At 39.9% G+C, this 25911-nt stretch overlaps 1 protein-coding gene across 3 annotated transcripts in view; it reads left to right on the forward strand.

The window, feature by feature from the left end:
• The window catches only part of syt1a (synaptotagmin Ia), a 228557-nt gene that overhangs the window by 78157 nt on the left and 124489 nt on the right, over window positions 1-25911 (forward strand). The window contains exon 3 of one of the 3 annotated variants that reach the window (XM_022201756.2): window positions 7065-7126. The exons of the other annotated variants lie outside the window; for them this stretch is intronic. The gene's annotated coding sequence lies outside the window, so the exon portion shown is untranslated. The remainder of the gene's footprint in view (window positions 1-7064; window positions 7127-25911) is intronic. 3 annotated transcript variants of the gene reach the window in all.

Here is a 25911-nt window from a genome sequence, read left to right on the forward strand (position 1 = left end):
GCATATAAGATTACAAATGTCAAAACTGGACCGGTACTTCTTGACAACTTAGAATTTGTCAGTTCACCACCGCAACCAGAGAAGCAATAGTTATTTGAGAGTTGGGTTCACAGAAACTCTGAATCAGTCTTCTTTTGCTGACAGCAGATACCTGAGAACTGCATCTCATCTCCAAAGTTTCTTCTCTCACTGACAGAGAGTCACCCTCAGAGTACCTTGACATAGGGAGTAAACAAGCCTGCCTCTGTTCATCAAGGTAATCTTGTTTGCTCAGAGGGCAGTGTGTGTGCAGGACAGCAGACTGCCACAGGAATAAAGGCCCACACTGGAGGTATTGTCATCCTTCTTTTCATGTTTTTAAAGGAGACAGTTGGAGGGGCTTTACAGCTGGGCATGTGTATACACAAATCTACGTGACGTTGCTGGAGATGAAGGGTGACTCACAAAGCTGCGTCACAAAAACTGTGGGAGACACAAGTAAAACTGCATACAGTAATGCAATAAAAAGATGGAAAGTGTTTTTGAATGTGTCTTAGGCTTGGACAGTTTTCAAGACTTCTGGCGAAATCAAGTTTTTAAATTCGTTAACATGCACATATGGTGTTTGTAGTTTAAAAAAACGCATTCAGACAGTCAGCGTTTCATACAGAACAAACCTAAAGAACCAGTCTTGTCAGCTTGCAGTGTTCTTCATAATCAGTTTCCAGTCAAATGTGAATGGCCTAATTTTTGCCTTTGTGTAGTGTAGAGTAGTTTTACAGTGTTTGAGCCGTGTCGAACGTGTTATGGTGTGCTCCAGCTGCAGTAAAAGGGAAGGGTGAGTGGTGAAACATCATGAACAAAGGAAAAATGTGGAGTTTGACACCCCTGCACAGATGGGTTTTTAGCATATAAAATCAATGAAAGGAGTGGGACTCCTTTAGGCAGATAGATAGGCAGATAGACAGATACTTTGTTAATCCCAAGTGAAATATAAGTATGTGCTCTAATTACTTACCTTTCTGTGAAAACTTCCTCCTGTTGTCATTTGAAATGACTGCCCCCGCATAAGCAAAGTTTACCATTCGGAGGGATCTCCATGGTTCGTAATTACTCTCTCAGTGAGCAGCCATCAAAGGCAGGAGAGAGTATCATTTTTGTCACCGCAGAATACCTCATCCATCCAAACCACAGCTGCTACAGAGCCTGCATTTTACTCAAATGTAGCACATGTCCATCCAAGACTTCACTGAAATTCGTGATGAACGTTGGACAGCATGTTGTGATTTTAGATGGAAGGGTCACCAGGTAATACTCGCTGAGTTTTTCTCGTGGAACTGTAATAATAACAAAGCATATGTCTCAATTTCAGGTTTTAGCTGTACTACATGTCCTGGTTTTTTCATTTCATTTTGTACTCGTTGTGCTGTCGGGTGTCAATCTCTGCACCTTGCAAGATTTGAAGTTCACTATCACTCGATATTTTTCAGCCAACTGAGCGCGGAGCAAAATAAAGCCTTATTATGGGCAACAGAACAATGCTTCTGGGTGACAGCATAAGGTGAAAGACCGCATGTAGCAAATAGACAGCGGAATGATCTCCAGAAATGAGTGGAAATGGAACAACAGCACGCAGGGTCTGGAGATCATACAAGTGTCAGACATGTTATTTCACAGCAGCGTATTCCTCACTACCTGCTAAATGCAGGTCTGCTCTTTCAGAAACTTTAGGGATTCAAGCATGTTTTACTGGATTTTTGGTTAATTTGAAGTAAAATAAGAGCAAAATAATGATTCAGAGAGACACACTGTACACTCACAGTGGATTTTAAGCTTTAAATATCTTCACTGTTTGACCAGTGGAAGCATCTTCCTTGGAGCAGATGGTGAGCCTGGTGGAGATCTATGCACGTAGAGATTTGCCTTATGGAGATGCACTGCCCATTGAAGCAGGGTTGTTGTGAGGCATGCTGGGAAGTAGTATTCATTTTGTAATCGGAGACACGTGGATGGTTTGTTGAAGCTCCGAGGATCCAGTGTTCCCTTCGTCATTCATTCATAAAAGTCTGTCTGATATTACCAATACTTTAATGTGTGTGAGATCTTTAAAGACATATCATTACGCCCAAGCTTCGACTTTTTCATGGACTGAGTGACATTCTTGAATATCCTGGTACTTGCCTGAATCCATGGTGCCTTCAATACGCTGAAAGCAAAACACCTCCACGACATCCCATATCCACCACCATGCTTCACAGGAGGCAGGGTGTTCTTCTCCTCATATACCTCGTTCTTCCTGCACCAGACATACTTCTTATCCGTAGGACCAAAGAGATCTAGTTTTGTCTCATCAGTCCAGTCTCCCAGAACTTCTGTGGCTTTAATAGGTTGGTACTGGAGACGATTTTTCTTGTGGTGTGGCTTCAGGAGCGATGTCCGTCTTGGGGATCTGGCATTAAGCCCTTCAGCATGGAATGTGCAGCTTTAGAATAATTTAGAATAATTTTGCATGCAACTGTAGCCCCACTTTTCATATGTGTTACGTCTCACTTTAACCGTACTACGTAGTAGTGTGGCTCTAGCAATGACCATGTCAGCTGGTCCACCTCTTTAGAAAATACTGACAAATGTATGGTTGGCCATGAAAGACATTCATGGTACAGAACCAATAGCGAGGTGTACCATCCACAGACAGTTCATCAAGACCAAAAGCGAGAAAAATGTTTAATAGAACGTTTGATTGTTTTACTTCAATGCATTAAATGCTACATAACTAAACACCAAGTTCAGCTGCATGAACAAAACCCCAAGTGTGCTTCCTCTCTTGCTCATGAACAGAATTATAGGCTTATTCCTTGATAGAGCTTCTTCGTGTCCATGTGGCTTTTCTCAACACATACTAGTCACCTTCTACCTCTCATCACTCCCGTGTGGATTCACAGACCTCCTCCAGTGGAGGATGTGGGCAGCAAGGACTTGGGATTGCCTCTAAAAGATGAGCAATGTGGTCTAAAACACCCACAGTCCTGTGTCCACTATGACTTTGACCTGACAGCCTACTCTGCACTAATGGACTTGACGTTGCGATGCATGAGATCAGTGTGGGATGTCTGTCCAGTGATACCTGATCCAGACTAATTACTGCTTTTGATTCGACAATAAGTAACTAAAATAATCATAACTATTGATTACTGAAATGAAAGCTTTTAACTTCAGATTTTTGAGCTATATCACTGAGCCCTACCAGAGAATAAAGTCTACTGATTGAGTGGTTATGAATGATGAGTCCCGACAACTATGGACTAAATTATCATGAAAATAGTCTTTGGGAAATGGCTCCGGTGATTCCTTAAATCAAACTTATTTCATTTGTCCTTTATTTTGACTTTTAACGCATGCATTAGCTTCAGCTGTACTTTGTGTTCAGTGCCACTTAGTAATAAAAACTGCATGAAGCTTCGCCTAACTTCAACACTTATCATGGTGTTTGAAATCATGCCAGTTTTGCAGCGAAAACTGGTGCACATATTCTTTTCGTGTCTCCACATCATTTATACATCTGGACCCAGCTGACGTATCTGGGGCTTTGCTTTCTGCCTCGCTGCCTGTCAGAGGGGAGCAACTCTCTTTTGATTGGCAGGTTAAACTCTTCAAGGTCAGCTTGCTCTACCGCTCACCCTCTCAGTGTAGATTACTGTGGTAATATCTCTCCCATCGAGTGTCTCCTATCCCTCCTTGACTGGTTCTCAGTCTACACTCAGATCTAAAGATTGTGTCCTTACCTCCTCATTGCGGCGTTGCATAAGCTACCACACACATTGCTGAACATGGAGATTGTGCCGGATGTTACAGTTGCTATAAATGAAATGGATGTAATTTATGCTGGTGATATCAGTTCATGCTAGAAGAGGGAAAGGGATACGGTAGCATGGTTGTAGCCTGAAAAACCTGCCTTTATTTATTCTTCACTGGGACTGCATTTGTGTTGGTCTTTGCCTACAGTTTTTATCAAATGATCTGTGTTTGAAGTCAGTGTGTGATGGACACTTAAATCTATTAAAGAAATGTCTTTTTTATGTGCGGATGATGGAGATGAGAGCTATAGTCTAATGTATTCTGAGACATTTAAGACAGTGACTGATAGGTGCATAAATACCTCCACAGAAAGTGATATTTAGAAGAAGAATTGTTCTTGTAGCTCCCCGTATTTTGTGGTAAAAAGTGGTCAAAACTGATGAGCAGAAGGATTGGAGGAGAAAATGTGAAAGCACAGCAGGAAACAGGAACTGTGTTCTATGAAGCCTCACAAAAGAACTTGTGCAGATGGCTGCTGAAAGCCACAAAGGCAAATGCTCAGTTGCTAGCGACTAATATCACAATGACATGCTCAGTGTGTTCTGATTGTGGTATTTGTTATACATGCATATTTAGCAGCGCATTTCAAATGATGATGCATCACTGGTTTGTTCACAGGATTGTATTGGGACTCGTTGTCACCACAGCCTGCACGCACTGTATGATTTACATGTGAGAACAGCTGGAAAACCTGAGAATGTGTGTGCAACTCAGGCAGCCAAAATGCACCCAATAAACAACTAGTACATGGTGCTATTAGGAAAAAATGGAAAGGGTTGACATATGGAAGAGCCAGCAAACCCAAGCATGGAGAGTAAAATCCGTAAAAGCTTACTGCACCTTGCTGACAGTTTGTATTATTATATTAAATGGACACCACTTACATGGAAATGTAGCCTCATCTGACACAAACTACTATCAAACACTAGCATAATTTGAATGTTTTTATATATCTAATGCTGTGTCAAATGGAGTGTGTTTACCCTTTCACTTTCCATCATCATATTCATTCTTATAAGGCCTGACAGGTGCATTCAAATGTGAGTGAATGCAGTCTCTAGAAATATGTTTCCTTTATAGCTTTGCCAAGTCGAGGTAATGGCTTTTAATCTGTGCATCAGTTGGCCAGTAAATAAACTTTTCACAGTATGAGGGGAGGAATAAATGGCAATCATCTGCAGTCAAACCGCATTCACACTACCACAGTACAGAGTGATCTGATCGTCTCATCTCCTCCTGTGCTGGCAGAATATTTTGTCCCTACTAGCGTTTGGGCCACAAAGCAGGGATGCTAGTTTAGTTGCTCATCCAAGTTTGATTTGGAAGGGGAATCTTTTACAGCTGGTTAGGTTGCCATGAAATTTAGTATTGCATGAATGTTCCCATACTGATTTTGATATCTGCCAGACCTTTCATTTTGGCACCAATTTCTAATTTTCCAAAGACAAACACGTGTGTCGACGGCCAAGTACGACTGAAGGCCAAGTGAAGATTCATTAGCCGCAGAGGAAGGTTCATGGTTATATATCCAGTATTGTAGAATTTTGGTCAAATCTCCTGATTAACATAAACTCACATGTTGGTGATTAGAGAAAGGGGAGTTTTACCTCGCAATGGGCACCATGACAGAGAACTCTAGGAGGTTTAATGTCCTTCAGTCAGAACTACAACTTAACACAACTTAAGTGCTCTCTTTCCAACACCTGTACGAATGCAAATGAAGGATTGGGCTTAAATTGTGTCCAGTACCAATCACCGAAAAGCACTGCTGTGATTGGCTTCTACCCTGATCCATGACATTAGTCTGGGACAGTTCAAAAGATGGGTCAAACTGGAAAGTGTAGGGACTGTCTTCAGTGTGATCAACAGTACATTGGTTTAAAAGTCCTGATTGTGAGGCGACAAAAATATCTTTCTTCCACCTTAGGAGGATTGTCGAGATTCACTCTTTCTTGTCTTTTAAGGATGCTGAGGTTCTTATCCATTCATTTATGATTTCTGTATTGGATTATTGAAGTGTTCTCCTGTCTTTCATAGTTTACAGGAGCTTTCCAGTGCCATTGTTTTCATGTTATAGTTTTCTTGTAATTTATCTGTCACTTGTACTGTAACTCATCACTTGTTGTTCTGTGTGCACTTTGATTTGAAAGTGCTACATAATTGAATTATTATTATTATTATTATTATTGTTATTATTATTATTATTGTTATTATAAGTCCTGATTGTGGCAGTTGATGCGCTGACGAGCTCAGGTTCACTTCACTATGACTGTTGGTTTTCCTGTCGGGTAAAACCTAAAGGACAATGAAACACATTTTTGGTTGTACCGCATATTTTTTAATCCAGTTTTGGATTTATTTACATGATGGCAACAACAATAACAAAAAACACCCACTAATTCAATGTACCCACTGACTGGCTATTCATTCTAATGCTAAAATCAATCAAATTTAACCCTTTTAACAGACTTTGTGTGGCATCATTATCGCTGTGAGACAAAAATGCAACACGGACAGTGAGTGTAGATTGTGTAGCACCTTGACCCCCACATTCATCACCAGGACTCAACTGGAAATCTTCCCGCTTCTTCACAGCAGGCAGCATCTGTTGGGAGGAGATCCCCTTCTGCTCTGTGTACTGGTTGTCCAACACAAGGCTGGGTTCTACTGAATATGGACACTTGTCTGTGAAAATAGTCCATTGAGAATGAATATCTGCCACCCTACCATCAACATGCACAGATTACTGAGCAGCATGGACAATCAAAGGGGTCAAAAGGCAGACCTATTTGTCTGCATGTAGTCTCCATATCCAGTTGTTTGAGCCCAGTATGTGTTGTAAGGGTTGAAATGCAAGGCAGGAAGGTTGCCTTAGTCTTGGTACCTGCAGTTTATTCGGATTAGAAGTTGCCACATTTTTCCCAGAGATTGCACAACTAATGGCTCTTTATTTAAATTTTGAATACATTTGCTCAGTTTTTCATTTTATATTTTATGCTTGAGCATAGCTGGTCGTCTGTCAAACCCCAATCATTGTAAAAAATCAATTATGAAACCAAAACAACAAGCTATTATTACGAGATGGTTTTTTTTCTTTTTCTGTGGACCTGCTGGAAGTGTTTCAGTGACAGCTTGGGCTTACTGTGAGCACCAGCATAATGTGGACTGCTATTTTCCAACCATTTCCTTGCAGCATACATGGCCTTTCCTTTGATTCTTATCTCCTGTAGATCTGAATGAGTGTGGAGAAAACATTTAAAGAGACACTGCCTCAGGCTCTGTTGAGTTAAAGGTGAGTCTGTATTCTTTCATTTTTGTGCACGTTTTTCCAATTTTGACTTTTTACGTCTTCACTCCATACATTTTCTCAAATGATTCCCTTGTATTTTCTATTTTCCTTTGATGTTTTCTCCCGTATCTCAATCTAACAAGCTCCTTTACCCCCGTGGGGATCATTTAAGATTCATTTAAACCTATTTTATTGTTGCGTTGTTGCTCTGGGATGTCGAGCATTATGTTTTTCATGTTTTGCATTTCATTAAATAGATTTAATGAACCATTAAATGTATTAGCCCCTGCAGACTAACATTCTGTTCTGTTGAGTCTATAACATGTTTGCCCTACACAGCATGACAACCCGAAATTTTCACTGGATTCTAAGTAAATGGCAGCTTTATGGGTGTTTTGAATACTGTGTTTAACTGGAGACGGATAGCGCTATGATGGAGGATGATGTGTCGCGACCTTTTCTACGCAGTGTACTTAGATGAAAAAGCAGCAGCATGTTTGGGAAAAGTTATTTCTGAATGGAATTACTGAAGCTGCTTAGTTGCATTTTATACGAAGTTGATGAAGACTTGTTTGGCTCGAGTCTCAACCTTAAAAAGAGGCTGAATATATGAATAGAAATTAGCAAATCTGCTTCGACCTTTGAGGATACTGTGCTGCCTGAAGGACCAATTTATAGATGTGCCCTCTGTTTAGATGCAGTGTATGGAAAACCCACAAGCTGTCAGTTATGCAGATTGTTGTCTGGCAAGCATCCGAGTCCCCCCGCGCTGTGAGGACGGATTACTTCATGGGCCCGACGCATATGGGTTGAATAATGCGTTATTGATTTGACTTTATCTCAGAAGGGGAATGGAATCCGAAGCCGACTGTACAGTACATCCACCTGTCGTTGTATGAGCTGCGTTATCGGGAGAAACACAAAAACAAAATGAATCATGTGTCGTCTGGGAATCTGATGGCAACTGTTCCTCATGCTGAATGCTAAACACAGAGGACAACTTGAAGCTGTGCTGTTGCGTATATATTAAAACATTTGAACATTATTATTAAAATGTGATCAAGTTTGAACCCGTGGTGTTTTTTATTATCTGCTTTTCTGGCCCATAGAGATTTAATTGGTTGTATTAATGTGGGATTTGTAAGCAAAATATTTTTATCACTAGACATTTTATTTTCAGAATCTATAGTTGACCTCAAAAAGTAGCATTTCAATAATTTAGGTATTTATATATTTTATCTAAGCATAAATGACAAAAATTTAGAAGTTATCACTTTTCACATGTCTAGATTTTCAGATTTTCTTAATCATCTTTGGCATTAGAGTTAACATCGTAGGGCTTTGGACTGTTGATCCGTCAATCTCAAGACATTTGAAAGTATTATTACTCCACCAAGGAACGCAGTAGAATTATGTGACGATTGGCTTACTTTTGTCTGTCTGTCTGTCTGTGTGCAGCATTACTCAATAACAGAGCAACGGATTTGGATGAAATTTTCAGGTAAAATGACGCAAAGACCACTTGATGAGATTTTGACAGTGATGCGGCTTATTGTCTGGATCCACAGATTTGTTAAGAATTTCCGTTGCTCTGTAATCCGTGAACGCAATGTCAGCTGACTGCTGGCGATCACGATTGTAATCCTACGACAAATCGACCGCTGCAGACTTATTGGAACTTATCTGTCGGAAATGATGCACGGAACAATTGATTAGATTGTGGGGGTGAGTCTCATGAATTCTGCCACATATTTAGGTCATGCAGTTCTGTATCTGTACATAATGAACACAAGTATAACACATGCCTGTGATTAGCACAAGGTAATCTTTTTATTAAAGATTTCATCCGTCAGAAATTATACAATGGCTGAGCAGCTTTGGTGGAGTACTGCATTCTCTGAGTTCTTTTCTTGTGCTTTTGGTTTATTATTATTCCATTATTCTTTTCCTGTTTATTCAGACTCAAATTTGCCGTCCTAAAGTTGCTCAAACGTACGAAACTCTGCACACACATAGGGCCAGCAAAAAATTTGATATTTAGAGAAATTGCTTAGGTGTGAGCCAAAATGGTTCCATAGCGCCACCTGGAAAATTTCCAACATTTACAACGGCCAGTACGTGTCACCTAAAGTTATGAAATTTGATACACATAATATACAAAAATGTAATTGACAATCATACCCAAAACCCCACAAGAAGTCGGCCATCTTGAATTATGCGTCATATTTTGGACGATTTTGGACCAATTTTTACACATTTTCAAAAGCTATAAACTCAAACATGGTAACCCTGACAGAGCTTAAATTTGACCAGAATGTACACCAGGAATGGGTGATCAAAAGTTATCAGAATGCCTCGCAAAAGTCTGAGGTAAAGGCAAAGGCAAATTTATTTATATAGCACATTTCAACAACGAGGCGATTCAAAGTGCTTTACAAAGACATTAAGACAGAAGATGACAATTATTAAAAGAAAAACAAAAGAAAACATTTATGAAATCATTGAAAAAAAGGTGAGAACAGTAAAAAGATCAAAAACAGAAGTCAGAAAACAGGGGCAATTATTAAAAGAACTGTCATAAAATAAGAGTTAAAATAACTGTTAAAACTGTCTTAAAATAAGATTTAAATTAACTAAAATAATTTAATCAAAAGCAGCTGAGAACAGGTACGTCTTCAGAATGGGTTTAAATGTGCTGAGAGTTTCAGCTGATCTACAGTTTTCTGGGAGTTTGTTCCATATATATGGGGCATAGAAGCTGAATGCAGCTTCTCCGTGTTTGGTTTTTACTCTAGGAATTACTAGAAGACCTGATCCAGATGACCTGAGTGGTCTGGGTGGTTCATACTGAGTCAGGAGGTATCTGATGTATTTTGGTCCTAAACCATTTAAAGCTTTGTAGACCAGCAGCAGGTAGTGGAAATGTTGGCCGGCAGAATATTGATGTTTCGCCATGAAACAGGAAATGCACTATAACTAGCCTGTACATGCTTCAGTCTGCCTCAGACTTGACATGTGTGATCAGAGTCCGGCCCTGATGAATTCCATAGATCAATATACAGTCACAGTGATAGCGCCACCTGTTGGATGGACAGGAAGTGCTGCATATCTAGCCTGTACATGGTCCAATCTGCCTGAAATTTTATATATGTGATCAGAGTCCAGCTCTCATCACATTATAGGCCAAAGTACACTCTCAGTTGCAGCACCACCTGGTGGACATGCTTGGATTCGCTGTCCAGCATGGATGCGAGAACCTATTCAATGCTGCTTGCAGCTTTAATTATTGATTTTTATTGTCTTTCTCTTTCATCTTCTTCCATCTAACCCTACATCTTCTGCATCCTCTTCTTCCACACTAACTGCCTTCTTGTCCTCTTTCATTACATCCATAAGCCTCCTTATATATCCACTTCTCCTCCTCCTCTGTAAACGTCCAAACCATCTCAGTCTGACTTTGTCTCTCTCTGATGTACTCATTCCTGATCCTATTCATTCTGGTCACTCCCAAGGAAAACCTCAGCATTTTAATCTCTGCTACCTCCAGCTCTGCCTTCTGTCTTTTCCTACAAAAAAAAGTCTCTAAGCCAGTTATTGATTTTGATGGTGACTGTGCATGTGTAAATATAAAAAATGTAAACGGTTATCCCATATAGAGGCGATTATTAGCATTTGGTCCATTAACCACTTTTCTGCACGATGCATTACGTCAACAAACGATCCTCACGTTTGTCAAACATGGACTGTAACTGCTCATTTTCTTCATTTTAAATTACAGTTTGTCTGGAATCAATCATTCTAACAACCAAGGCTGGTAAATCATCCAGCTATTAAACAGTTTTCAATCAACCAAAAAGTCATTTTGCTGCAGATTGAACATTGATCATCGTTCAGATAAGGGTTAGAAAACAGTGTGATGTATTGGCTCTGGCTTGGATTAGAAATGGTTAACCGAAAAAGATTAGAATTATCAGAGTTCACATTTTCCATGTAGGAAGCAGATTTGATTCATATCGACTTTGGTGCAGTACACGGGTTTTGATACAACCTGGCCGTTTCATTTGTATTTTATTGTAGTTTCAAACCTCTGCAATACTGCCTCTGCTGTCAAACTCCATCCACTCATTCCATACTTCTATGTTAAAGTCTGAATTCAACCACCGATGCTGGTTCAGGCAGGGTTCAGTGGGTATTTACTGAAGCATTGTGAGTGATTCTGGCCTTGTTAAATCCTATTTTGTTTTGTGAGCGTGGAGCGCGGCCTCCTCCAGGCATGTGAAGGTGGAGGACAAAGCCAGCATGCCGACTGTGGGGCCCAAAGAGCAGTCCAATTTTTCATCCTTATTGCCCATGACATATCCAAAGTGGCCTAGCCGTCCACGGAGAGACAGAGGAAGGCAGAGAGAGAGGAAAAGTGAGAGGCAGGCACCTCAGATGGACCGGGAGGAGTGTATCTACACTTCCTCCTCGTGTAGCCCAGAGCACGGCTCCAATTTTCTTCGCTAAAACAATGCAATTCACCAGCGTCCATTAGGGCAGACGAGTCCCAGGGTTCTTGCCTCCCTGTGACTCACTCCAGACCTAGAGTTAGTGAGAGAGTAAATGTGGGTTTAAAGCTCACAGAGAGTGAAGTGTGAGCTGCAGCAGAGACTAAATGTTACACAAACCCCTGTATTTCACCGCTGCTTTCTACAGATCTCAAATTTAATTAAACAGGGCTGATTTTTTTCTTGTAGTCCAGTGATTTCTTCCTATCTGCTATTTTTTAAAACCATCTGTTTTTTTAATCACTCATCTGTACGGTATGCATGCAATTTGTAATATAATTTCAGTGCAAATTATCCACTGTGTTTTGATTAGGAGAAATCTGTGTTGATAAAAATTGGACCAATCAAGTTAGTAATTTCAGCTCCATTTAGGGTTTTTTTGTGCCATTACTTTAGTTTTTTTTCTCTCCAAGGCTGTGTGCAAAACAATACAGATGTTTTTCCTCACTAGATAGCTTCCCTTTCTGCTTAAAATCTGTCAACACGACCATCATTTATCAAAATTTCCGCTTTGTGTCTCGTTTTTGTAATGTTTTGTCTTGTTTTTTTCTTTTTTGTCATTTTGTTGTTTTGATCACATACTAAAATGCTATATTGTTGTATGATATATTGTTGTATGCTGTTGTTCCTTTGTAGACACTCTGTGATCTGGAGGTTGTAAAATGTAATTTTAAAAAAAATTGAACTCATTTTTCTTAAGAAATTTCAGGTTGTTCATGATGTTTTGGAAAAAGATAATGTGAATATCTTCAGAATGTACTTTTTTGCACCAAAACAAATGAAAAATTTGGAATTGTTGTTATTTATCGGTTGTTGTGCTCTGATTTTACTGGTGCGGCCTGCTGGAGATCAAATTGGGCTGAATGTAGACCTGAACTAAGATGAGTTTGACACCCTTACTTTAGTGTATCAGGCATTGCAATACCAGGTTAGGGTGTAAAATTGTCACTGTCGGTGCTAACCAAATATAAAGACAACAATGAATAGTTTTGCAAAAATGCATATTAGTATAGACAAGGCCTTAATTTAATGTCCTAACTTACATGGAAATGCTTTAGGTTGACTATAATGCTAGTCTTTCTCATGTCTTTGATGTGTTTTGATTGAAATTTTGGAGATGTACCCACATCTTGTAGCCAGTTAAACCACCAGTACTGTCGGATCTGCTCTGCTACATACAGGCAGTGTTGAGAGCTGTGAAGGGCACTGTCAAGGTGACTTCTGGGTTTAAGTGTACAGTGGGCGGGATCACTGGTAGGGGGCTGTGACCTCACTGAGCCCATGTGAATGTGGGGGGTTATCATTAGTTTCCCCCCTCCTTTTTCCTCTGCTTTCATTCTCACTTTTAGATTAAGATCTCTTGTTGTAATTCTTGCTCCGTGAGGCGGCCTAATTCTGCCAAATCGATAGAATCAAACGCATCAGGTGAGATGAAGGGTATCTGCCACCAGCTGTTCGTGTCCTTTACATGTTCCAGCGGGCTGCAGCGGGAGGAAACGGCACGGTTATGTGATACACGTCTGTTGATCGAGTGGATTGTAGAGAGTTGCCAACCCTCACGTTTCCTTCGCTTCCCCCCAGTAACTGTAGAAAGTAAAAAGTAAAAACTAAATCAAAGGAAAACCTCAGAGTGCAAGGGCTTTTTTGTACCTGATGTAAAATAAGGGCATCAATCATCCTCTCCAGTCCCAAGATACGCACGTCTGGCTGCCTTTCCACCCAAACACAGGTGCTAGACAGACAGAGTCAATTCTGCTTAATGAGCAATTGTTATGCCATGTACTGTACTATTTGTTGTGCACAGCAAGGCATGGGATCTATCCAGACTGCTTTCATCAGCGTGCAGACAGACATCCACCCAAATAACTTTTGTCAGCGTAGTAAGAATGAGATGACACCCAGTCGGAACATAAGGAGAGAGAGAGAGATGATGTGAAGCAGCTATGGCTCGGGTTAGGGGCTTGTCGGTGCAAATGTAACTCTGACAGCGCTGCATTCCTAATATTTTAAACCTCATAATGTAATCAGAGATGTATTCTAAGCAATTAACCACATCATTTATTAACATCTAAGCATCCCCGTGGAGATAATGAGCGTCGCACTGATGACTTTGCAGACTCCAAACTTGTTTTTGAATTTGTTAATGCCATTTTAAAGACCTCCTGTGATGAAAATCAGGTTTTTTCACCTTGTTAATATGCCTATAGAGTGTTTTTTATATGCAGTGAGACACATCATGAATGAAATACGCTGTCAATGCCACGGCAGAGCTTTTTGAACGAATCTGAAATCGCAAGGGTGGGCCTTTCTCTCTCATTATTCTTTTTTCAGAATCATTTTCCGGTTTGAACATCCATGACCGAATTACTCCAGTTTTACAACTTGTCATTCTGTAGCATAGAGTAGTTTTAAAGTGGGTGAGCTGGAGTGCCTCAGCTGCAACAGAGTTACATCCAAACCATTTTAATTCATGAGGGCATTATTTTCAGAAATAAAAATTGTAAATATGCAACTTTTATACACAGATGTGGGATTAATACATAATTGAGAGACATTTGAAGTCCATGGGATATATCTTGCATACATTCTTATTAAAAGTTTAAAAAAACTAATATTTTGATGTTCATTATGATCATGTCTTTAGAAATTCCATAATTATTTATTATGGAAACAATCACATATCAATAAAAAATGACTGGATATCACTAAAATGTCAACTAAACAACCGTCCAAATTTAATAACAACCGCCTTCTTATTAAGTCAACAATAATAAAATGAGCTCATTCAAAAATAGTTTTGATTGTGTTCTTCTTATTAGGTTGAGATAATCATGACAGATTTTTCTTTTTTGGCAAAATGTCAAATTTTATATGGAAAATAACAAATTGTATCACTTTCAACTAAGTTACTCATTACAAAAACACCTCTCAAGGAAGTGTGTTAATTCCAGATCACATGACCTGCTCCACATGATGTCATTTCCTCCTGAAGAAAAGACTGGAAGACTCCAAGGCTTTCTGAGTTATTTAATATAAAGTAGTGTGCGATTTATCACATCAACAGGTTTACTACAGTATCTTTTTAAATAACTTTCAATTTCAGTTTTACTCAATTGTATATATAATATTTAGGAGAATCTTTGTGTAAAAATGCCATGTGGTGTTTGGTTATAGGCGGCCATGCTGATTTTAGGCCTGAAAACAGCAAAAATGTCAACTATGTTACAAAGAATCCTGTAATTATATATTGACTCTGTGTGTTTAAAAGGGCTCAGCCAAAGACATGCACCAAGTTAGTTAGTTTAGAACACTGACCTTGCGTTAGTGACCTGCTGAAATGTGTTTAAGGTGTTTTGTCATAATGTCAGGGTGGTTGTAAGGTATACTGGTAATCCAAACAGCTGGAAACTGAATAAATTTTTTCTATGTTATATAGAGACATAGTCCACATATTTGATTAGTTTTTCTGTATACTTCCGTGGTAGATGCATTCGATATCCCCAAGAATCAATCATCTCAACCCTGTCACCGCTACACGCAATTTATTTTCCGGGAGGACCAACCAGAAGCCTGAATTATAGTTCAGTTACTTTGATCTATTGCCTTCACTTTGCGGTGCAGTGGGATTATTATTTGGCTAGACTGTCATGAGCTTTCCCAATACAATCCTGGTATTGTTCATATAAGGATGAGTATTGATTCATTATATACGTTGAAGAGGAAAAAGAAAACTATTATTGTGTGTGAACAGAATTTAAAGACAGGGAAGCATTCTGTAATTGCAGGGGAATGCAGGTAATTACATGTTGACGGGTCTTTTGAAGAATGTAGGTCTGTGGGTGGGATTTAATTGAGTGTGTACATTTGCCTTGGAAAATATGTACAACTATATATATAGAGCATTGCATTCTCAATTATGTTTTGCAGGGGAATGTATTTTCTGCTGCATTTCATTATACCATATACCATATTTTAATACACATCGTAGTAACCTAGAAAATTAAAGAGAATCTTCAATATGTTGTAAAAGGCTTGTATTTTAACCCAAACAGTGCCATATTCTTAAGCCTAACTACATAGTTTTGGCAAGTGAAAACTGAAAATACCTGCCTCCATCGTCCTCATGTACCAAACATAAGTGACAATGCACTTTAGCAGTATAGGAAAGCAATTTCTGGGAGTCACGGATGGCTTAAGTACACATCTACATGTCAGTGTGATGCACCAGTGCTTGGACAGCATGTAGAATACAGAGGTTTGGATGTTATCATGTTGCTGCAGCTTACTGGTCTGTAGAAGCGGCTTAAAGCTTGGTGAAATGTTGAGCAAATTGAGAAAAACATACCTGAATTTAAAAAAGAAACTGTGAAAAACCACATGCTATTCTTGCACTGAGGTAAATTTAATGTAAAGGAAACAGGGACTTTGTGTTTAAATCATAGATGCTGTTAATTCTCAATAGTATTACCATGGCAATCATGAACTCAGAGTATATAAGTAAAGTGAGAGTAGGACTGCATTTGTAAGCAAGCGAGTTGTTTCCATGTCAGTTTGAGCAGAAGAGCGAGTGCTGCTGGTGGTGGATCGTGACTCTGCTGCCTGTGTGGGAGATGCAGCTACTCCCACGCTTCCCTCTCTCTCTCCCTCTCTGTCTTTCCTTTGTCTCAGTCCAAATCCGCTGGTCTTTCACCTCAACTCTTTTCTCACTTAACCATCAAACCGCTTGATGTCTGGGCTGTCCATAAAAGCTGGCCATGCCACGATTTCCTAGTCGACGTTCAGCCAGCATAGTTTCACGCCAGAAAAGCTCGTTTCTATTTTGCGTTTATCACGTGTCGCAACACTTGTGACTGCTTTCAGCAAGTTGCCATGACATTGGTAACTTGTTGTTATGGCTGCGGTCGTGTGTGGTGTTTTCTGTGCTGCGTGTCTGATTTGGTTTGTGCCAATCTGCGCTTGGATTGGTCAAGATAAGATGAAAACTGGTATTAAAGGTGGAAGGATGATGGGTCGGAGAGTCAGAGGGCGTCTCATCCATCCTACCCTGCTTCCAACCAGAATACGCCAGCACAGCTCGTTTGTTGTTCGTAGTCTGTGATTGAGGATAAAGTATACACGGTTATTCAACAGAATGAACCAATTTCATCAACTTTGATTTAGTGTTTAAGGTCATCGAATGACATTGAATAGCAACAGCGATCAACTCAGTGGATGATGATATGCTGATACACATCTGTCAGGAATTCTCTTCTGGCATTGATGTTGCCGTGCTGCAGGTGGTGGCCACACTGAACACTTGTAAGACAGGAAATAAAAGTTGATCGTGAGTACAATACTTGTGACTTGGCTGGAGTTTTCTGTTGCTTTTCCTTATTAAAATACTGCTGAATGAAATCGCTTCATTCTTTTTGAATAACCCTGTAGTAGGAGGGAGCAGCCACTTTGGTCTTAAACTGTTTTCTCTTGTTAAAGATAGAGAGGCAGCGCTGTGTTTTTCTGCTACCAATTTCTGTTTGGGTAGGTCAGTCTTCTTTATCAGATTAGTGAGGTTTTGTTTGTCATTTTTGGCATTGCTCATTTTGAATTTGAGTTAAACCACATCCTTTGTTCAGCACTTTACATTTATTGTCAGAAATTATTTCTTTGAGAAAATGTGTTTTGTGGCTGCTTGGGACTAGTGGAAGGACGGCACTTCATGTTGGGTGTAACACTTGTATTAACCCCTTGTCGCAAATTCCCAACATACCACTTTCATTCAGACTGCAGCTAAGATAGCGTATCCATTCCCCCAATACCGGTTTGTGCATATTCAATACGTACTTAGGAACCTTTTACAAGCACTGGTTTCTCGTAGGACCGGTCAGAGTGGGACCTAATTATTATCTATCTGTTATTATTATTATATGTCTGTTGTATGTGTCATAGACAAATTAGCAATCTCCACTTATTTTAGCATCATCTGGAAAGCAGAAGTTTTTCTTTTTTACTTTAACCCTCATCAGTACACGTGGTAAAACCTACTTCATCGGTACACTTAAGGTCCAACTGGACCCCTGTAGTATTTCTTCTGTTTCACATTTCTGTACCTGTCCATATACTCTCAATGTATATTTTTCTAAAACGTGTCGTCTATAGATACAAATATGAAAGAAACAATGAAATTACTATTGATGATTACAAACCTGTAATCATCCTATACTAATAATGTATGCAATACACATTGCATACATTATTAGTATAGGAACTCCTGAATTGAAATGAAACACAATATAACTGAAGCAGTCATCACAAGAGCAACATAACACAAACATGCATAAGTATAAGATTCACAGTCTGACTGGGGTCTGGCTGGAGTCCCCATGGACCCCAAATGATTTTTCTATATATACACAACAAACCTGGCTGGAATCAAACAAGCTTTGGTTTATGTGATGGCAACTATGTGGGTGACAACTACCTAAAGGGGCTGAAAAATGTAACTTGTGAATAAAAAATATGACAACTTACATATCCCTGGAATCCGCATGGAAACCAGGTGTACTGATGAGGGTCAGTTGTAAATAAATTGAGGTGTCAAGGGGTTAATGCTGACAACAAATTCTAATGTACGCCTTCCCTCCAAGCACACACACAGCTCTAGAAATATCCATAAATGCACTAAAAACCTCACAAAGTTACAAAGACATTGGTTTTGGATAATACTGTAGCTTTACTAGTACAGAAAATATATATTAAAAAGCATGGCATTAAATTGAACTTGATGCATAATGCATGTGAGTTCCACTTACGTTTCCTGTTTATATGCTAAAAATGTTTGCCTGTGATCAGTCGACTGCTCAGAAGGCGATGACAAGGCAAAACAAGTTTTGCATACTCCGAAATTTCACTCTGGCTGACCTTGGAGACTCTGTGTGGCTGGGCAGTAACGGGGTTGCTAAGGTAATTTAATTACCAAACCCTTCATGGGCAAGGGTAATTACTGCTCTCTAAATCCCCACTAATCCCCCGTCTGAGTCCCTTACATAGACTCGGCCCGGGGCACTCTAACAGGCAGCGCTGACTCCTCCATCCTGCCCCAGACAGGGGTCCTCCACAAAACACACTGTTTCTGTCGGCACACAGATGCTCCTCGGTGGCTTTATTTATGTAAGGTGTGTACTCTGCATACTGCGCTGTGTGTAGTTGTGTGTGTCCGTTTGCCTCATGTGTCTGCAGTCATCAGCCCGGTGAATTCCTCTCACGTTGCACTTCTCTCCATGTGTGTGAGTCAAGGGGACTCTCAGGTCAAAAGGGCCACTCATCTCTCCATAAAAATGTCGTAATTATCACTGCTGGGATGAATCGGATGTGACCTCCGTGAGCAGCAGCGCCTGGTGACTGGAGTTAGAAGAAAAGGAGACAAGATAAAGGCTCCGAGCAGGCTAATAGGACTTTCTCCTGAAAACAGCCGCAGTTATCAACATAGGTTCTGCCGGATTTTATGTTATAATGAAGAAGCAGATAATTAAGGAGATCTGCTCTATGCAGCAGCGTGTTTTTTTTTTTTTTTTTTTACCACAACAGTGCAAGTGTATTCTGCTCTTTAATAGGACCAAACAGTATGTTTAAACTGATATACTTTATGTATCTGTTGTATTCAGATTGAGGCAAAACTGACTTATACAGGGTGGGCCATAAGTTTCCATACATAGGAAAAATAAACATTTTGTGTTGGACAACCATTTTTATTCATATAGTGAGCTCTATATGATTACCATTGGTTCAACAACACATATTAATACGTGCTTTCCACTGCTCATGAACTTGCATTAGCACGGTTGAAGTTGGTGTTGGCGATACGTCCCTTGAGATGATTTATGTCTCATATCTTCACCTGATACAACATGGCCTTTGAGTGCCCCCTAAGATAGCATCAAATGCATCTTCTAGGGTATCCGAAACACACAAAAAAATGTATGTTATACATTTTCCTATGTATGGAAACTTATGGCCCACTCTATATATTTTTTGATCACAAGGAAAGGAACTGGAATCCCATTGCTGACAAATCGTCCCCTTTTGTCCAATTAATATCATCTGCTTACATATTCAGTAGACCAGAAGCACATTATGTTGTCATTTAGGGTCATCTTTCCCCCTTCTGATGAATGTTTTAGCTCTGCTTTGGTCTCTACCACATCCTAAGGTTAAAACAAACAAAACTTTTTCTTTAGTTGCTAAATGTTTCACAGCTTGCTTTCTTCTGAGCTCCATGCACTCGATTATTCACTGCAAACATAACTTTGTGAATCTGGATGAATGAATCTAAATATGAAGCTAAAAACAGTCAGCTGAGAATGTTAAAGCATACATCTTGAGTTAAGGGAAACTGCCCAGTCAGTCTGACAGTTTCTCTTTACATGAAATAGTGTGATCCATAATAAAAGCATCAACAATTTCCACTTATTGTACAGCATTTTTAGTTTGCAGAATCATATACTTACTACTGTGATCACATTATTGCTGCCTGTCGGTGCAGTAAATGTAGCTTCAACAAATTTTGTAATCCTTTTCATCAACAAAATGCCTCATTTTAAGTTCAAAATATCCATTTTAGCCTGCGAACAGAGTTGGGATTGATTTTTCCAATAACAAGATGCACTGATTTTTGACAGCCTATTCTGTGTTCCTGTTGTCAGCGCGCCTAAACGCACCAGCAAGTCGTTCCAAGACGTCAAATGCTCACCATGATAATTAACTTGACAAGATAATAATCAAAGATTTAATACAAAATAACAAAAAAATCTTTCACAACACCAAACACACGGAGAACAGTGGAACTCAAACAAAGGCTCATACAATTTGGTGTTAAGATGCTCAGAACAATGGGTAACAGTGAAGATAATTTGATTGTCTGCGACATTCACAATTACAATTTTGCTGCTTTATGTGACATTATGACCTACTGAAGCTGTCAACGGTTTAAAAATGAAAATTTGGGGAGAACAAGCAGCTCGTCGGTCTTCTTCTGCTGCTCCTGTGACCTCAGGTGGCAGCCAAACATCTGTGTGACATCAGTGGCATTGGCAAGTCTTGCTGACCCCAACAGGTGTTCTGTGTGTAACTTTGTGCGCTGTATGTTTGTGTGTAGGCGGGAGTGTGTGTGTACAGTATACAGCATGACTGTGAGTGAGAGAAGCCAGGCGGTGATGATGAAAAGCAACACCTGTGTGTATTGAAAAGAGTTTCTCCGGATAGCTCCATATTTGAACAGCCACTTATCCAGCGATAAAGCTATAAGTGATTCGTGGCAGCTTCCTGCCTGCGGTGGAGACAGAGAGGGAAAGAGAGAGGATGAGGGGGAGAGAAAATCATAAAAAAGACAGAACGAGAGAGATTAAATGAGAGCATCAGCTGTAATTAGGGTTACTTTGCTCCATTTAGAAGTGCATGTCTCTGTCTCGGAGAGAATTACCACTGGATATGCTGGGCGGGTCAAAGCAAAACAACTTTAATGCATTGAAAGGGCAAAAAGGAAGACTTCTCCGATGTCTCAAAATGAGTGTGTTATCTGCGGAGATCAAGCAAAATGCGCCACATGAAACCCAGATTAGATTTGCGAGAATCTGTTATCACAGCATCAGAAGGAGTTTCCATCTTTTGTCACAGATCTTTTTAGACTCAGAAACCAATGCTGTCCAACATAGATACAAGCTTTACTCTCAGAATTCGTACCACTTTGTCAAACCTCAGTTCTCTACAAAAGTCCCTAAAACTCTCCTCATCTATATCACTGTTGTCATTTTAAAAATCAGCTAGAGAAACACTTCAGGACTGCTGCACCTGTTTTTGGCCTTTTTAAAGGTCTTTGTGTATTTTGCTTTTGTAATACTGTCTGATTTGCTGTAACCTGTGTTTGTTGTTCATCTTGTAGTGTGCTTCCTCTTGACCAGGTCGTTATCGAAAATGAGCACTAGTTCTCAACTAACTTACCTGGTAAAATAAAGATTAAATAAATAAAAGTAACGTTACGTGGGGATCTCTGGTAATTTGTAAGTTGCCCCCCCACGTCTGTGCTTCTTGCAGTAGTTTGCTTATCCCGTATAAGCAAAGTCTATTTTACTCAAATTTACTGACATTACAGAACGGAAAGTCGATACATGTCAATCAATCAGAGTATGGAAAACACAGATCTGCCATCATTGGATGCTTTGAAGTAGTGTCAGATATACTGACGGTAGCCGGTTGGAAAACATACGAACACTTGCAGGGCTGCTCATGTTTTTGGATGTTTATCAGAGGTGCATTCTTAAAGGCAGCTCTTGTTCCTGTCAAGCCTGAAGGCTCTCAGATTGGCTGTGATCTTGTCCAAAGCACTTATGTTGCTTTGAACAAAGTGCAGTCCAATTTCTCCAGAGAGGATGTCCAGTCTAGATGATTGTGTACCAAATGATTTACATCCTGTGCCAGCACAGAATGTTGATTCTGTTGTGAGTTGAAAAATAAGAACAGGGTAGTAGATGGACATATCAATGTAAGCATTGATTGTACCTCACTGTTTTGCAGAATCTTCCAATGAGGTTGGCAAATGAATAAAGTGTTATGTGTGGGAGAGGCAGGTGGCAGTCTTGGCCAATCATAAGAGCTTATTTGGTGTCTTTCAGTTCAGCTAGAAGAAACTCTACAACATGAGACGACGTGATATATTTGGAAGGTTTTTGCTGCAGACTGACAGACTATGGACAGTGTGACTCAGGCTGGATAGATGAGTCTAGCCGTGGTAGGTGGAGTCAGGGTGGAGGTGGGTGCTGCCTTTTTGATTGAAATGAGATCTGATAGAAAATGTGAATGCCTGCATTGATTGGTGACGAAGTGGAGGGAAGAAAGACAAAAGAACCAGAGAGAGAAGTGTAAATGAACCCTTGATGAACTACAGCAAAATACCAGTTGATAATGTCCAGAAATCTCAGTTTCCTGCAAGGAAGCCTAAATGGCAGGTTTCAAGGGCAGGTGGTGATGCCTTTTTTTAAATTAAATTCATGCTTGTGGGCAAACTGTAAGTCCAGCGGTCACCTTGTTTTTCATCCACAATGTGACTCCATGATTCCTATCAGGAAAATGTCTTTCTGCCTGCACTAAAATATAAATATAAATATATACCAATCACCCAATTACTTCCCTAGATAGCGAGCTACCTGAGCATGGATTTTGGAATTACAATTCTTCCAAGAAGCAGGTTTCATGTTTGTGTTATGCAGGTCACTAAAGCAGAAAGAGACAGGTTTGAAATAGGGACGTGGGCAATTAGGATTAAATGCTCCTCAGCACCAGAGATATTAGCGGGTTAAGCTAATTATTGTGTTGTAGGCGTTACAGCGCCACCTGCTGCTCCTGCTGTCTTTAGCTACATTTATGCGCTTTGTAACAGTGGAACTTGATGGCACAAGCTGTGAAAGAACAAATTATTATTTGTAAAAATACAGATTTTTGATGTACACATTATTTACTGTTTTTTGCCAGTTTCCTTTTTTAGAGTTAAAGTCAATAAATAATTTTTCTTACTGATTCTGTTAGATTTTTCTGTATTTTAACATCTATATAATAACCAAATGTTTACTTTTTTTTTTAATTCACAGATGTTATCTCTAAAATACTGGCAAATATCTGTAAACTTATATATTTTTTTGCTGCTTTTAAATTGATTAAAAATCATGCAATTTTACAGTCAAACACTGTAAAACAAATTTGTAAAAACACAGATCATTTATTTTTTTTAACATGTAAATGAGTGTTTTTGTCCCTGTGATTTGTTGCTATTTGTAATTTCGCAGAACAGGAAACCTTAATAAAGTGGCAGTAAATTATTAAATTATTAGTTTCTAGGATTATGCCAGGATATCTGTCAAAATGTGAAGGCTCAAGGAAAAAAATAAGGTACCACATACTGTTTAGGTGTTCCATTTTTTAATCCCAGTACAGTTTAAGTTGAGAACACAATGCAGCGTCAAGAACAAGTGAGTTGTCGTGGGTGAATTACAAAACCTACTTCTGCCTCTACAGCTTCCCATCCTGTCTCTCAGTGGCTGAATAGGACCAGCAATTTGCTGAATCCAAAGGTGACCATTCAAATGCTCGTGACATTTGGGAATTTGTCCTTTTTCTTCACCCACCTCCTTTTATTTCATCGCCTTTTTCGTCTGAATGCCATTTCGCCCTTTTCATTCCTCTTTCACATGGCTGATCTTTCTTCTCCCCCTTCACTTTCTTCCTCAATCCAGACTGACCACTGTCAGGTTTCTGGTGGGAAAGATTCTCGTTTTTAGCTTCTCTGCCGTCCATTTCTTTGAAATGCTGCCGTGTGCCACCTCCATCACCCGCAAAACTGAGATCATGAAAATTACCGTTGGAAGCAAAGCACATAGTGCTGTTTGATGATGCAATTTGTTAAAATTTGAACAATTTTGACAGCACTGCACTGGAGCTGGTGCATCGTTTTAAAGCTGTTTTTAGGCTCATTATGTCCACATTCATCATTTCTTTCTCAGTCAGTGTTGGGCATGGTTTCTAACCTGAGTATAAGTAATTTCTGTTAGTACTGTATAGTCTGTTAAATTACATTTCAATTACGGAAGAGCTCTATCTGCATGTTTTGCTGTTATTTCTATGGCTCATCTGCATTATTTCTCATCCTTTGAGCCATCTGTCAATCAAACAGCAAAGCAATTTTCTGACATCTTCTTATCTTTATATAAATGAACTTGGAGGCCTCATTTTTTTTTAGCTTACTGAGATACAAATCCTGTCACTGTTTAAGCAAACTACCCAGTGAGAACTTAATGGATTCTGAATACACACCTCCCAATCACTCTCAAGGTTTCCATTTAGCGGGTGAAATATTAATCGTCTCTGGCAGAAAATGTGATGTGCAAATGGTATAAATCTTCTTCCAGCGTCGGGCTGGGAGTTGTTTTACCATCCGCAGATTTGTGCTGCACCTTTACAGCTCAGTGTGGTCCACAGAGGGCCATAATCTGCACCTAGAAACACAGTTCAGCTATTAGCATACATTTTAGTGTTCAGAGCACCATTAATCTCCAAACAACTCCAGAATGTTTACTCTATTTCCCTGAGAAACTGCTTGGGCAAAACTATTATTTTCCAGCCAGTTTACATCCGCAAGAGAGATAAAATTGGAGGTGTTGGAGGTGTACAATTTCTAACCTCTGAAGCGCCGGGATGTCTGTTCAGCCGACTTTTTTTTCTTTTTTTTTCCGGGCTAGACAACAGATATTGTCCATAGAGGATGACCTGTACGGCTCAGCATGGACGCGCTTCTTCCTCTGCTCATTAGGGTCGAACCATAAGGCCGCTGAGCCACAAATCTGCAGCGGCCACATCACCTTACCCAGTAATCGATCCCCCCACGGCCAGACAATACAAGACACACACACACACCCATGCAGAAGCAGTGAACCAGAGCTTATGTACAGAGGAGCAAGCTGTGCAGAGTCCAAGCAGGGTGTTAGCTGGTAATCATTAACACCGACTCCCTGTTTGCTCTGCCTCTGTCTCAACTATACGTCTGTTGGCTTTTCTGCATGTGTGTGTTGTCAACAACACCGTGTGCCTCGTTGTGCTTTATCAGCCCTGTGCGCTTTAATTACACGTCCAGTCTTTTCGCAGACATGCACACATTTAACATCTGTTCACGCGGAGTTGCCGCAGACTTCCTGACCTCTCCCCGCTCACAGATGCGCCGTCGAGTAGAAAATGGACGCCGCACAATTAATCTGTAGACAAAACAAGCAGACACTTTGAAGGTAAATTCAAGGATTTCCCGGGGAGAGGATTGATTTGATGAGATATGACCCATCAAGGAGTGTGGCTGGTTGTGGCTGGAAGTGCAGGCGGGAGAGGACAAACATGCTAGCAGGGGGCTGGAGTCTCAGTCATCCACTCCAGTTTAAACATCGTGTTGTTGGGCTTTCATAATGGATTAATGCTGTTTGTACAAGAAGTCAGCGGTCTCAGGTTTGCCATGCATCACGTTTAATATGCTTTTGTACAGCCTTGCTATTCTGGCTCCTCATTTGTTCTAAGTTAAAGACTAAACTCCAACCTTACTCCATAATGAGCCAGAGTTATTATGTGTGTACTGCCCAGGACAACAGTAATATGACAGGATGATGCCCAGACCACAGTACTATGCAGGTACAGCAAACTCTCAAATGCTTTAATATCACTTTTTATCACAAACAATAA

Source organism: Acanthochromis polyacanthus, chromosome 1 (assembly GCF_021347895.1).
Source record: "Acanthochromis polyacanthus isolate Apoly-LR-REF ecotype Palm Island chromosome 1, KAUST_Apoly_ChrSc, whole genome shotgun sequence".
Classification (NCBI taxonomy): Eukaryota; Metazoa; Chordata; class Actinopteri; family Pomacentridae; genus Acanthochromis; species Acanthochromis polyacanthus.